This window comes from Trichechus manatus, unplaced genomic scaffold (assembly GCF_000243295.1).
Source record: "Trichechus manatus latirostris isolate Lorelei unplaced genomic scaffold, TriManLat1.0 scaffold00080, whole genome shotgun sequence".
Lineage (NCBI taxonomy): Eukaryota > Metazoa > Chordata > Mammalia > Sirenia > Trichechidae > Trichechus > Trichechus manatus.
Window position 1 is genome coordinate 10,067,688 of NW_004444016.1, and position 10,388 is coordinate 10,078,075.

At 43.3% G+C, this 10,388-nt stretch overlaps 1 protein-coding gene across 1 annotated transcript in view; it reads right to left on the reverse strand.

The window, feature by feature from the left end:
* FGF1 (fibroblast growth factor 1) overlaps positions 1-6,412 on the reverse strand; it is a 116,709-nt gene extending 110,297 nt beyond the window's left edge. Inside the window, exon 1 of the mRNA XM_004381133.2 lies at positions 6,055-6,412. The gene's annotated coding sequence lies outside the window, so the exon portion shown is untranslated. The remainder of the gene's footprint in view (positions 1-6,054) is intronic.
* Between the last annotated feature and the right edge of the window lie 3,976 nt (positions 6,413-10,388).

Genomic DNA, 10,388 nt, shown 5'->3' on the forward strand with positions numbered 1-10,388 from the left:
TCAAGTCAAGGGGTTCAGAGAGATCTACTCACCACCCTACAGGTGACCACATTGGCCAAGAAGATGGTGGCTTGATGCAGAGGCATGTATGGTAGAAATAATACTTACCTATTTTATCTCAAGATTTTTAGTTTCCTTAGAGACCAGAATTTGGTTGCCTTCCAAATCCTGCAAGCCACCTTCTGAAGGAGGGCTACGTATCTGGTCAGCTGGTCAGGGGCAGGAGGAAGGCAGGGCCATACATAATGACAGGCAGCCAGAGGGGCAATCTTAAATCTTACAGGCCACCCTCCAGCCAACGTTTCCCAAAAGACCATCCTCACCCCAATTTAATTAAAAAGCACCCACTTTTTCCACCAGCGCCCCAGAGAAAACTCCTTTTGTGAAATCTCTGTGCTTCCTGGACTTCTTGCAGACTTTGAGGCAGGGGTGTGACCTCTCACCCCCAGGTAGAATCTAATGAGAACCCACTCTGTGGATGCACTGGGAGCCCAGGTGGCAGAAGAGGAGTCTGAAATACTTGCACTTTCTCATGCTCTCTGGCCAATCATCCGTGACCCCTGCCCTTTAAATCAGGCACAGAAAACTCTACTGATAAGCACGTAAATGATGAATGGAATGGGAAATGAGACAGCAGGCACGCCTAGGTTCTAATCCCAGCGTTACCACTTAGTAGTGTGTGCTGTAGGACAAGTGATAACAATTCTCTAAGTCTCAGTTTCCTCATCTGTTAACAAGGATGATAGCAGTACTTGCTTTTTAACACTTTAAAGAGGTCTTTTGCAGCATATTTGCCCAGTGCAATACATGTTTTGACTTCTCACCTGCTGCTTCCATGGGCGTCGATTGTGGGCCCAAGTTAAATGAAATCCTTCACAACTTCAATCTTTTCTCCGTTTATCATGATGTTGCTTGCTGGTGCAGGTGTGAGGATTTTTGTTTTCTTTATGCTGAGGTGTAATCCATACTGAAGGCTGTAGTTTTTGATCTTCATCAGTCAGTGCTTCAAGTCCTCTTCACTTTCAGTAAGCAAGGTTGTGTCATCTGCATAGCGCAGGTTGTTAATGAGTCTTCCTCCAAACTTGATGTCCTGTTCTTCTTCATATAGTCCAGCTTCTCGGATTATTTGCTCAGCACTTATATTGAATAGGTATGGTGAAAAGATACAACCCTGACACACACCTTTCCTGATTTTAAACCACGCAGTATTGCCTTGTTCTGTTTAAATGACTGCTTCTTGATCTATGTACAGATTTCGCATGAGGCCAATTAAGTGTTTTGGAATTCCCATTCTTCACACTGTTATCTATAATTTGTTATGTTAAAAAGCAAAAACGTCACTTTGAGGACTAAGGTTAGCCTGATCCAAGCCATGGTATTTTCAATTACCTCATATGCATGGGAAAGCTGGAAAATGAATAAGAAAGACCAAAGAATTGACGCATTTGAATTATGGTGTTGGCAAAGAATACTGAATATACCATGGACTGCCAGAAGAATGAAAAAAATCTGTCTTGGAAGAAGTACAACAAAAATGCTCCTCAGAAGAGAGGATGATGAGACTTCATCTCACATACTTTGGACATGTTATCAAGAGGGACCAGTCCGTGGTCTTTTTCATTCACCCTCTACTTTACCAAGGACATCATGCTTGGTAAGGTAGAGGGTCAGTGAAAAAGAGGAAGACTCTCAATGAGATGGATTGACACAGTGGCTACAACAATGGGCTCAAACATAGCAACAATTGTGAGGATGGCACAGGACCTGGCAGTGTTTCATCCTGTTGCACATAGGTTGCTATGAGTCAGAAACGACTTGACAGCACCTGACAACAACAAGAAGTACTTGCCTTATAGTGTCGTTGTAAGGATTACCTGAGATGATGCCTCTAGAGGCTCCAGTATATATTAAGAGCTCAATAAATGTTTGCAATAGTTATATTATTTTTAAAATCGGAATTTAGGAACTTAAGAAATCTAGCCAGCCTCCCTAAGCTATTTAGGGAAGCTGGTTTCCTATTGGTTAGTTCATTGGAAGTACTCAGTTGGGCACCTACTATGTGTTAGACAACAGAGAGAGGGCTGGGGATGAAACTTTAATTTTTTCCCAGGAATGTGTATTCACGTTGGGAGAGAAACTAAGATCCATGAAGTTCTTAAAGAACATGTAAGTAGTAAACTGTAATACTGACAGTAAGTGCCATTGGGGTTTAGAGAGGTAAGAGAGCAGACAGGCTGGAAGGGCCAGACAAGACCTCAGAGGGGAGGCAACACGGGAGGCTGGCCCTTGAAAAGAAAGATGAGTTAACCTCAGCAGAGGAGAGAGGAGACAGAAACAGGCAAGGCTGGGGAAGGGGAGGGAGACCTGTGTGAGCACAAGCAGGCTGAAAGCCCAGGCAGGTCTGGGCATGGTGAGTGGTCTGTGAACTGAACCAAGAACGAGACTTCTAGTACTTTTCCCACTATCAGAGTTCTCCAGGAATAACTTGCCATAGGGTCTTTTAATCCCCTGTTCCATTAATAATTACCCTTACAATGAGACCTTCTGTCACTAACAAATTTTGTGGTTTACAAGAGGGAAGAAGGAAGAAAGGAGGAGGTGTTATGTTGGAGGAACTAGACCATTGCATAAAGAGCTACAAGTGGCAACTGCTGACCTTGGCCATTTTGCATCTGTATCTGGAATTAGCACCTTGATTGTCTTTGGGGAATGTAAAAAATGGCACCAACTGTAAAAATGGTGTGGCAGCAGCGTAAGACCACCTCATCTAACTTCACAAACGGAAGGAGAGAGAATCATCAGCATCAGCCCAAAGCTGATTCCTCTGAGGCGGAGGTCAGACATACCTCCACCCTCCAACCTTTTTATCAATTCTGACACCAGCCGTCCCTCCCATGGCACTCTCTACTTCTCTGCTGGGTTCGATAATTCGTTGCAATGGCCACACAGAACTCACAGACAATACTCATGATTATGGGGTTTATTAGGGAAGTAACAGTTTACAATTCAGAATCAGGAATGACTCAGGATACAGTTCTTCAGTCAGGACAGCTTCTTCTCAGCCATGCCCGCAAGCAGGCCTCTCTCTGGCCCTCAGCCCCTCAGCCTTTGCCCTGCTTGGGCAAGTTTTCTGAAGTTCTTTAGCTCTTCCAGTAAGTGCTTGAGGGCACCCCATTCTGCCCATAAGCATCATCCGAAGGCGCTCAGCTCTCGTTCCGTGGATGGGTCAGCAAGCCTCGCTCTGCTGCCAAGTGCCCAGAAGCACCCTACTCTGCCACGAAGCCTCCTGCCCAAAGGCACTCAGCTCTCTAGCTCTGTGAGTCAGCACACCCGTGGTAGCTGCCTCACTCCATGGGCCAGGAAGCCCACTGAGCCATCTTATACCAGTCTCCTGCTTCTGCTGCTGCCATTTTTCTGCCACTGCTTCTCACCGTCTTACACCATCTCCAGTGTTAAAGCTCTCTCTCTCTGTCTTCCGGGTCTAGGAGGTTTTCAGCACAGGGTCTACAGGTTCAAAGGAAGTGCTCTGCTCCCATCTCTTCTTCTTGGTGTTAGTGAGATCTCCTCTTTCCACCTCTAGGGTGACTAATTTTAAGCCTAGTGGGATGGCAAAACTAACCAATCCTGTTGTTAGGGTTCCATACACCTTATTTGCACGGTCCGACCCCCATAAGGGTGCCATACACCTTATTTGCATTATTGGCAAACTATCCGATCCCCTTGGTGGGCCACAAGCACCTTATTTGCATTGTCCAATCCAGTAATTTGGTGGAAGTTACAAGATCATGGCTAGAAAGACCGTATAAAAGTGATCCATCTCACTGCAGGGAACCACTCCTTCACTGTTTTCTGCCCATGTGGTTTGGATGGGGATGACTATACCCCTGTGGCAGGGATGGGCACAATACCCACATTAATTCAATGAAAGGTGACCCTGAGCCTCCACTAGAACTATTGGGAAAGGAAAATGCCTGCTCTTTTAGGGTCCTATACCACTAGGATGTTAGCGTGGAGCTGCTGGCAGCCATCTTGCCATCACAGTAGGCAAGCCTGCCTGGGAATTGAGCAACACAGAGGATGCAAAGCCAAGAAATGGAGAGAGACAGATTCAGGGTGTCATTGTCTGAGCACCAGGATCGCACTATACCAAAGTCCTGGACTTTTCAGTTACATGAAACAAACATTTCCCTTTTTGGCCTCCGTGTCTTCAAACTGGGCTTCAGTCCATTGCCACTAAAAGAATACTAATTCAAGTAATCACCACCCTGTTCCCACTAGAAGATTGTTGGCTTCTTTTTAGCATGGGTATTTGCAGTCCATATCCAAAGGTGGTCTGTGTCAAGGAATAACAGTACGCATGTGCAAGTGATAGTGACATCTATAATCTCTACTAACCAGTTGCCATTCAGTCAATTCCAACTCATGGTGACCCCATTTGTGCCAGCATAGAACTGTGCTCCATAAAGTTTACAAAGGACGATTTTTCAAAGTAGATCACCAGGCCTTTCTTCTGAGGCACTTCTTGGTGGCCTTGAACTGCCAACCTTTGGTTAGCAATGGAGCACTTTTTTTTTTTTAAGTATTTAATGGTATACATATTTTAGTGATTGAATATAAGAATTAAGATGCCAATCTATGGGTATTATTCAAATATGTGAAAGCATAGGACTTGATTACCTACTTCATTCTATTCTATTCCTCATCAGTGAACAATTAATTACAGACCCTTCTGTTTGGACATACTATTTAAATAATGTATAGAAAATATGGATATTAAGAAATAGGAGTAAAAGAATTACCAAATTAGAAGATAAAAACAAAAACCAAACCAAACCCATTGCTGTCGAGTCAATTCCAACTCATAGCGACCCTACAGGACAGGGTAGAACTGCCCCATAGGGTTTCCAAGGAGCGCCTGGTGGATTTGAACTGCCGACCTTTTGGTTAGCAACCATAGCTCTTAACTACTATGCCAGCAGGTTTTACAATTAGAAGAGAAGAGGAAAAAACCTTCACTGATCAAAAAGCTCTTTTACTGATCATTGGTAAATTCTTAGAACATAAACATTTAATTTTAAATTAGTTAATAACAACTCTAAAAATCTGAACTATCTACCACCGAGCATGTGAACCATTTACACCACCCAGGGGCTCCTAGTGACAGCTATACGTATCCCTGAAGAGCACCGGTCCGTGTGCTGTGCTTGGGAGTTCAGAGATCTTAGCAGGGGACACCAAGACTGCAAAATTTGTTTCTCCTCTTTGTCCCTTGACTGCTTACAGCACAGTTCTTCCCAAAACCGTGATTTTATTCCTCTTGCTCCCAACCAAAAAAAGAAGCTCTTAGACCTGTGAAGTATATTTTGCAGGACTCTTGACTACTAGCCAAAACGTTGGCGGGTCGAACCCACCCAGAGGCACCTTGGACGACAGGCCTAGCGATCTGCTTTTGAAAGGTCACAGCCTAGAAAACCCTATGGAGCAGTTCTACTCTGCACACATGGGGTCACCATGAGGCTAAATGGGCTCGATGGCCGCTAACAATAGCAAGTCAAGAAGATGTAGGTAACGGGGTGAGGGCAAGAAGGCTCTACATATTCCTTTTTTGTTTGTTTGATTTTTCGTTCTCCTTTTTGCCTAAGAGCGAAGAATCAGCTGGCATCCTTTTATTTATTTCTCATTTCAGGCAGGGCTTTTTATGACTGAGCACTAATTCTACTGTAATGGGATTTGCCTAATGATTTCCTGGGAAACCTCTTCTTGAATCTCGGGAGACATAATTCACTTGGTAGGAATCACTTCCTCCCTCCCTGCTAGGAACCAGATCTACCCAGTTCTTTCTGGAAGCAAATTGGCCTCTGAATGAGAGAAGGAAATACAGGAATATTTCAATTTCACTCCTGCATCCATCACATAGACTCAGACCTGCCACACACCGGATCAGGTAGGAGGAAAGGAAGAAGGAGGTGGGGAGAGTTTCATACTGAACACAAGCGTGAAGCAAAGCAGCAATCTGTAGCAATCTGAGCTCCTTGGAGAAACGGAAGTACTTACCTCTCTGCTTTTGGCTCTGGGTGCTTTCTTTCTGGGGCAGCAGCCACTGCGGTAATGTCCACGCTGTCCTACCAGGGCTGCTGCAGACAGGCCCAGGCAGGAGGAAGGGAGTTCCATTCACCAGCAGAGGGAGTTTCCTTTAAGAAAAGGAGGCGATGCCCTTATCCCCCCACCCCCACCCCCAGGAGGCTGTTGGATGCACTTGACCTCGCTCTCCTGCTCCTTCTCTGGTGCGAATGGAGCTCAGGGAGCCCCAGATGGAGGGCTGAGCGCAAATCCCAGGCACCACACCTACCCTAATAGCAGGTTGGCCTCCAGCCTTGGGAAACTGGGCAGGGAGGTCGCAGAGTGAGGCTCAGGCCACCCTCTTGTGGGTGGGGGGAGTCTCTGCAAGTACAGCCGCTACTGGTGTGCCCACGGCAAGCCCAAGGACGAGCACTTGCGTATTTATTTCTCCCCCTCTCATGTGATCTTGTTTTTGGATTGGACACAGAAGCTATTTGGGGGCTGGCCAGCTGCCAGGTGAAAGGACAATTATCTCATCCAAGTTGTCTTCATGCCCTGTCTGAACAATTGCCTGGTACCTTTCCTGGTGGGAGGCAGGAGGATGGGGGTCTTCCTCCAAGCCTTACTTTCAGAATATTTAAGCAATTTGTCCATCTTCCTACTTTTTTTTTTCTCCAACCAGTTCATCCCCACTCTTTGAGGTTTCACAAAGGGCAAATGCAATGAAAAAAAAAGTCATTATGTTTCTGTTTGAGGCATGTGACTGTCTGAGGCTGGTGTTCATGTCATGTAGTCAGCACACATAGGGTCATTGCACGCACACACAATTGTATGACACAGAGACCCTGTTATCAGCCCCGGGGCGGGACCCCTGACACTGGAAGGCATGTACGAGCAATAGTGAAGGAGCCCGGCACAAACATTGAATTGAACTCGTTCTGCCTTCCCGGCCTTGCTAGCTTCCTTACTTCTAGCTTCTGGGCTTATAAAGTTAAACCACTGAAATAGCCTGATTTTTCACCTCTCATTCTCCCTCTGCAGACATGAATGGAAAGTTTTAAACCAGTCGTGCTTGATAAAATGCCAGTTCAATATCATCATCTTCGTCATCATCACGGTTATTTACTGAGCTCTTGTTAAATGCTGTTCACACCGAGCACATTTCCTGCACTGTCTCAATGAATCCTCACAATAGTCGGATGAGGAAGGTAATATTGTTACTACTTGACAGCTGCTGGGGATGCTGAAGTTCAGAAAGATTAAGTCACTTGCCAACAGAGTAAGATCGAAGCCCCATCTCTCTGACTCCAGAGTTTGAGCCCTGGGCCACTTTGCTCTACTGTCTCCTGAAGCTGTGAATTGTTGAGATTTCACTGTTGTTTTAATTTCATAAGAGGGAAAACAAAAGCCATGTGATTGATTCAGGCCCATGACTTTACCTCTTGGTTTTTTCCCCAAATTGAGTTCTTTCAGAATAAAGAGGGTAAGGTTTTCATCTGTTTACAGCCCCCGGCACAGATTCTAGGTAAAGGATGGAGCGTCTCTGGACTCCATTCTCCTGGGAGCTGGTCTACAGATAATCCACCGTGCAAACACGCACACCGGAGAGGGCTCTGCTGGGCTCCCCAGAGCGTCCAAGCTGAATGGCCCTTTCTTGCTTCTACCCTGGGAGAGAGCCAGAGATTGAGCTCAACAGCTTGTCCAACACTGCCATCTGCAGGGTATCAGGCTGCATTACTCCAGGTTGGTGGTCTTTAAGACTTTCCAAGGGGCACACCAAGGATTATTTTTAGAGAATCAATTTCCAAGTTCTGTGCTCTATAGGTACTCCTTCCTGCAAATAATTTGCCTAAGAACATGTATATGTTCATAATAATCCCTCCCCTACTTATCAAGGAAAGCATACCCCTCACCCTTCCCAAATCTTCCTAAGGTGCACTGTTCCAAACAAACTGGAAACTTCCTTTAATGATTTAATTCATCTTCCTATCATGATTAATTAAGGCATTTCTTTTTACTTTAACAACTTGTCTCTTCCATCCCTTGAATATTGAGAGAGCACTGTGAAAGCAAAATGAAGAGAATATTGGAAATAATAATAGGGGCATTTAAAGAATTATGTTACTCTTTAATTTTTAAATTCCATTATTTGCAATTTTCTGGAAGTTATGATCTTGAAACTATATGAACTTGATGAAAATTTAACATATCAGTTTAAAAATGTGGGACAGGGTAACATCGTTTTTCAAAATCATTTTGGAAGGCACGGGAGCGAGAGCAAGAATGTGTGGAGACGGTTGAATGCTGCACCCTCGGGCTGGTGATTGCTGACTGATAACACTTTGTCATCCATCCGTCTGTCCATCTATTTATCACTTATCAAACATCCACTGGGAACCAGGCATTGTTTGGGGTCGTAGACCTAAAAATGGTGAATAAAAACTGGCATGTTACCTGACAAAATTCTTAGTAATGGCTTCCTCTAGGGAATTGTGTGAGGGAGACTGTAAACCTGTTGCCGTGGAGTCGATTCCAACTCACAGCGACCCTACAGGACAGAGTAGAACTGCCCCATAGGGTTTCCAAGGAGTGCCTGGTGTATTTGAACTGCAGACCTTTTGGTTAGCAGCTGTAGCTCTTAATTACTGTACCACCAAGGCTCCAGGACAGATTAGCTTAATAAATACTGAAATAAATATAGAAATTCAACTTTGATAAGTACTACCAAGGAGGAGTATTTGGTGATTAGAGAACTTATAAAGGTATAGTGAGGTTGACCCAATTCACAGAGCGGGCAGCAGGGAAAGCAGCCCTAGAGAACTGAAATCTGTACCAAAAATCAGATGTCCAGGAACCTCTAGGAAGGGACTGTGAAAACCCAGGAAGACAGGCCATAGGAGGATCGGGGAGAAGTAGGAGGAACGTTTTAGAGGCAGTTGTTTTTAGAAATGGCCCTTACACAAATAAAATCCATATTATAAATCAGTGTTTCTCAGCCAGGGTGATTTTGCCTGAGGGGACATTTTGCAATGCTGAGGACATTTTTGGTTGTTGCAATCAGGGTTGTGCTATATTGGCATCTAATGGGTAGAGGCCAGGGATGCTGCTAAATATCCTACAGCACATAAGACAACCTCTCTCAACAAAGAATTATTCAGCCCAAAATGTCTATAGTGCTGAGACTGAGTAACCCTGTTACTCATGAGAGCAAAGCAGTGGGTGTGGGATTCATTCATTCATTCAACAAATACTTACTAAGGACTCTCTGTGTTCCAGGCACTTTTCTGGGTATATAACTATAGCATATCTGCATCCCCTAACCAGAAACATCAATTTGGCTGGCTGGCCTGCTTTTGTTCCCCTCTTAGCCTAAAATTTCCACTGTTAGAGTGGTGGCAAAGCTGTTCTTGCAGTCTATAGAATGCAGACATTAAAATGTATGGAAATTATGCCCAAGGATGTTAACTGAAGCATTGTTTATAATAGTGGAAACAATCTAAATTAACATATTTATGTGTGTGTTTTATTGGCGAGTGCAATATCCTATGTATGTCCACTAAGTCAAGTTTGCTAATCATGTTCAAATATTCTATATCCTCACTGATTTATCTGCTTGTCTCTTTTTGTGATTTTGTCAATTTTAGCTTTATATTTTGAAAGCTATATTATAAGGTGTGTACAAGTTTTCTAATCATTGTATCTTTCATGAGAATTGACCTTTTAATCATTATGATATATCCTTCTTTATCTTTAATATTTTGCCTTAAAGTCTACTTTGTCTCGTAATAATGTAGATACTATTAATATTAATATAATTTTGGGTACTGTTTTCATAGTTTATTTTTCCACACTTTTACTTTCAACATTTTTTAATACTAAAGATTTAGATATGTTTCTTATAAACAGTATATAGATTTTTTTTTTTATCCAATCCAATAATCTCTGTCTTTGAATTGAATGGATTTAAATCTACCATTCAATTAAGTGCTTTCTTTTGTCCAAAATACTCTGTTCTTTTTCTCCAGCTTTCTTCCTGCTTTTGGAGTGGTTAAATATTCTATTTTTCCCTCTATTACCTTGGAAGTTGTATACTTTCTTACTATTCTTTTAGAAGTTACCCTAGAGATCACACTATGTATCTTTGACTTATCAAAGTCTAATGTTAAATAGTACTTTTATCTTCTTCCATGATAATACAAGGACATTAGAACATTTTAATTCCATTTACACCCCTCTGACTTACATGCACTTGTTACATATTTTAATTCTATACTTATATTTTAAACCCCAGAAGACGTTGTTTTTGTTTTGTGCAGTCCAGTTCATTT